General features: G+C 38.3%; 1 non-coding gene across 1 annotated transcript; it reads left to right on the top strand.

Annotated features, from left to right (window-relative positions):
- Positions 1-314: 314 nt before the first annotated feature.
- LOC136327499 (small nucleolar RNA SNORA20) lies at positions 315-450 on the top strand. Its single transcript, XR_010729702.1, has one exon. It is a non-coding gene; the product is annotated as a small nucleolar RNA SNORA20 (small nucleolar RNA).
- The last annotated feature ends 3,995 nt before the right edge of the window (positions 451-4,445 follow it).

The raw sequence follows: 4,445 nt of genomic DNA, 5'->3' as shown, positions 1-4,445 counted from the left end.
AGATAAGTTTTGAAGAGTTTTATTAAAGGAGGAAATTTATTAAATATGCCAGCCACATGTAGCTTACACGGGGCTGCCGTCCCAAATCGTGTGTGTCTATAATATTCTAGGGGCTGGTTATATACTCTTAATTATACAAGGGCAGGGAAAAAGCCTGACATCACGGCATAAGCTTATAACCTTTGTTTTCATCTATACAGGTTTGGGAAAAGGATGAAGAGGGGGGGGATGGGACACAATTCATTAGCAAGTTTATAACATCTGTCTATAGGATTTATAAAAAGATGTTTCTTCACATTGAAACTTACAAGGTACTTCCCATTTATTTGCTGCTATAGTCTTTTCAGTGATATAAGCAGTTATAGCATGGGATAAAATAACATTGGGCCATTGTAAATTGAGATGGAATAACCATTTCAAATCTCTTCTGCATACATGGCCTAGATGTTGAAAAAAAAAAACTTACAAGGTAACACAATGGTAAACATGTCACTTTACACATTAAAAGACATTCCTATATTTTCTAGTGTTTATTTGCTATTCCTTTGTCCAGAGATACATACATTAACTACATGCTTTCAGAAGGGGAGAGGTAGTTTCCATGAGGACAAATGCCTGTAAATGGCCCTTAATATAAGAAAAGGTTTAATTTAATCTTTCTTTGCCTACACCTGGCTAGCTATTCACCCATTTCCCCACAGGTGTGGGGGAATGTCAGAGAATCCAAGTCTCCTTCCCCTTTGCATTTACAACACAATGCCATCGGCCATCTTGGTTTTATGCTAATCACATAAGCATAGAAATCCCATCTACAAATCTCTTTCTGCACCTAGCCCAAATTAATAAAATATAATTTAATCTTTCTAAAATATTAATATTAATTCTGTAATTTTCAATACCTTACAACAATTCCCACTGTTTTTATTTCCTAAGTCAAATCCTTGACTTATCAATATTTTACTAAAGAGCATAAGGCTGTTGTCTAGGAATATTAATTTATAACATGCAACAGATATTAAACAAACAGCATTAATAGTTTACTAAAGAAACAAATATTACTGATTGATTTCCTATAAACTGCACAAACCTTTTGCAACTTACATAAAATTAACTGGCTTTTATAACAATTTACTTTTAGTCAGAACTCTTAATTTTAAAATCTTTAACTTTTAGTGACAATTAAGTTGGTTTTTATTTTACCCCAGTTTCCCCTTTCCCAAAGTTTGATTAAAAAGAGTCCATAGTGGGTTTCTTCATACATCTGCTGTACATAAACCAACCAGCTTCCGGTTTGTGGTTGAAGTAGGGCATGCCATCTTTCTACCTTAGCAGCAGTGGGAGTGGTCAGGATCATGGTGTCAGGACCCGTACACATGAGAGTCAGTCCTTGAGTGACGTACTTGATCTCCTGGTAATGCTGGAAGTGCCTCTTGGACAGTCTTTGAACATTTTGCTGAGTAATCTGTAAATCCTGCCAGTACTTAAGGAAGGGGTGGTTACATTTCTTTTATTATGTGATTCATGTAATTTACTTGCCCTGAACCTTTGGGTACCTGTCGGAACAATGTAACTTTAAATTAGCTTCTAATTAATATTGAGTTCTTTTTTTATTAGCTTTGAGACTGTGGACACAAATGCAGGTCCAATACTAGAATGGGTAAGCTAAACCTGGAAAGAATTCTAAAAAACAATTTTCTAACAATTGTCAATTATTTTATTAAAGTCTATTTTAAATGTTTATTTGGGAAAATTCCTTTCTTTCCTGTTTTTAAATCTTTAATAAATCTTTGGCAATAAGGGTCCCAAAACTCCACTGTTTTTGGGTGGCATCTATTCATTTGAATTACAATAATAATAAAATTCAAATAGCTAATGGTAACGAATATTATAACAAGTGTCTTAATACAATAAAGTGAGTAAAGCCTACTAGATTATTAAACAAAAATAAAATTCTAACTAATATAACAGGATTCAAAATAAAATTTTTAAAGTCACAAATGTTCTTAACACGTTAATGTAATTTCACTAAATCTATGTTGACACTATTGCTGCTTTATATTATTCACAAATGTAACTTAATTTCTATTTCAGTCTAAGAAATGTCTTAAAGAGCATGAGTTATACATATTAAGAAAAAATCTACAAGGCACTGGAATCGTGGTCACATTTCTACACTTTGCAGCTAGAGTTTAAGTCCTAATGATTATTGCTTTTTATTATTATTATTATTATTATTTTTGTATTTTTCTGAAGCTGGAAACGGAGAGAGACAGTCAGATAGACTCCCGCATGTGCCCGACTGGGATCCACCCAGCACGCCCACCAGGGGTGATGCTCTGCCCCTCCGGAGGGTCGCTCTGCCGCTACCAGAGCCACTCTAGCGCCTGGGGCAGAGGCCAAGGAGCCATCCCCAGCGCCCGGGCCATCTTTGCTCCAGTGGAGCCTTGGCTGTGGGAGGGGAAGAGAGAGACAGAGAGGAAGGAGGGGGGGTGGAGAAGCAAATGGGCGCTTCTCCTATGTGCCCTGGCCGGGAATCGAACCCGGGTCCCCCGCACGCCAGGCCAACGCTCTACCACTGAGCCAACTGGCCAGGGCCTGATTATTGCTTTTAATTAGAATTAGGATCAGATCCCAGTGTACAATAGGCATGGGGCATTAAGACAAGAGGAATAAAGGAAACACTATACATTAAATAAAGCAACAAAAATCAGACTGTCATTACCCCCAGTAAAGATCTTCGAGGGATAAATAAAACTCAAATATTTAGGCAAGGCATAGTAAATGGCCCTTGTGTTTAAAAGAAATGAGATCAGTTTTACCTGTTGCTTGGAAGAAATACCTTAGGCTTGTAAATGGTGTAGTGAGATAGGGGCCAACCTTTAATCCTTCAGTGGCAAGTCTCAGCAGGCTGGGCAAGGTCAGGTTACAGGTACCTGGATTAGGGCTGGAAGAGACTGAATCCTCCTTCTGTGGAGCAAGGGGGCAGCTTACCTTCTCATCTCCCTTTTTTCACAGCAAAGGCATGTCCCTTGGTGGGGCCGAGAAGCCTGGCAGGCCTCAGCTCAATGACCATTCTTTCCACTCTTGAAGCAGGGCCCTGATGGAATCCTATGAAGCCCCTTTGGGGTGCTGGAGCCTTTAAGGGTATATGCCAAAAGCCAGTATTTTCCTGATCTCTTTTGGGCCTTATTTGCCTTTTTTGTCTCCTTTTTTGGTCATTATAGACCTTAAAAGCCATGCTCAGAAGATCTCACTGAGGGGCTTGAGAGCCCTTTTCTATCTATATAAACTCTTGGAAGAAGACAAAAGCAGTGTTATTAGCTGGATCAATTCAAGAAAAACAGGTTTTGGTGCCTCCTTTAGAATTCCTGAGTTTCTTCGCTGCTGAATAACTCAGTACATTAGTATTCAAAAGAAATTTTAACAAAAGCATGATAAAATAGATTTGCAGGAGTTCCAGGATATGACTCCCTTTTTTTTTAGATTACCTAGCAATGAACAATATTGTTGCAAAATGATAATAAACTAAGCATTACATAAAAGACATTATTAAAATTTTCTAATGTTTGAACTAAGATTTTAATATTACAAGGCTATAAAACAGGAAATAAAGAATTAACAAAAGGCCTTTAAAATAACATATACATTTTATTATGGAAAACACTTTTTACACAATAGTGGGGGAACAATAAGTCACCACTCTTAACCCAGTGGTTGGAAAACCTATTAGTTAATAGAGCCAATTACTAACAGTATAATAATTAAATTTTCTTTTAGGAGCCAAATTTTAAATTTATACTATATATGTAGGCACCTTCCCTATTGAGACAGCACCTACACTTGGCACTCCATTAGAGAGCTATACCTAAGAAGGCAAAAGGCCCACGAGCTGTTTGCAAATGGCAGTTTGTTGACCAGGGTTCTTAGGAGAGGGGGGAAAGGAGGAGTTGTCCGACATGCCTGTCCCTATTTGCACAACCGGAGGGCTGACTGAACCCTAGCCTGGACAAGCGCAGGATGGCAGCAGCGGCGAGGCTCCGGCTTAGTCCCAAAGCAACGCCCAACTTTCTCAGGGTTCCTGGGGGTTCAACAGAAAAGACCTTGGCCCCTTCAGTCCTCAAGATTTAGGACCTTAGAACTTTCCTTGGCTGTTTGTAATGTGGGACATATATTTTTCCAATATCCCTCTTTCTTACAATAAGCGCATTGATTCTTTCCTAGCCGAGTCCTAGTCTTCCTTGAATTACTTCCATCTTTATTTTGCTCCTTTGGGGGCCCCTTATCCTTAAAAGAGTTCATCCTTGGAGTGCTGCTACTACTTTAGCTATTCTTTTATCCTGTTTTACCTCAATTGTCTCCCTATTATGAAAAACTTTCTGAGCTATTGAAATTAACCGGGATTTACTCATGCCCTCAAACCCTTCTAGCTTTTGAAGTTTCTTTTT

Source organism: Saccopteryx bilineata, chromosome 2 (assembly GCF_036850765.1).
Source record: "Saccopteryx bilineata isolate mSacBil1 chromosome 2, mSacBil1_pri_phased_curated, whole genome shotgun sequence".
Lineage (NCBI taxonomy): Eukaryota > Metazoa > Chordata > Mammalia > Chiroptera > Emballonuridae > Saccopteryx > Saccopteryx bilineata.
Note: the sequence above shows the minus strand (reverse complement) of the source record. Positions and strands in the feature narration are given on the sequence as shown.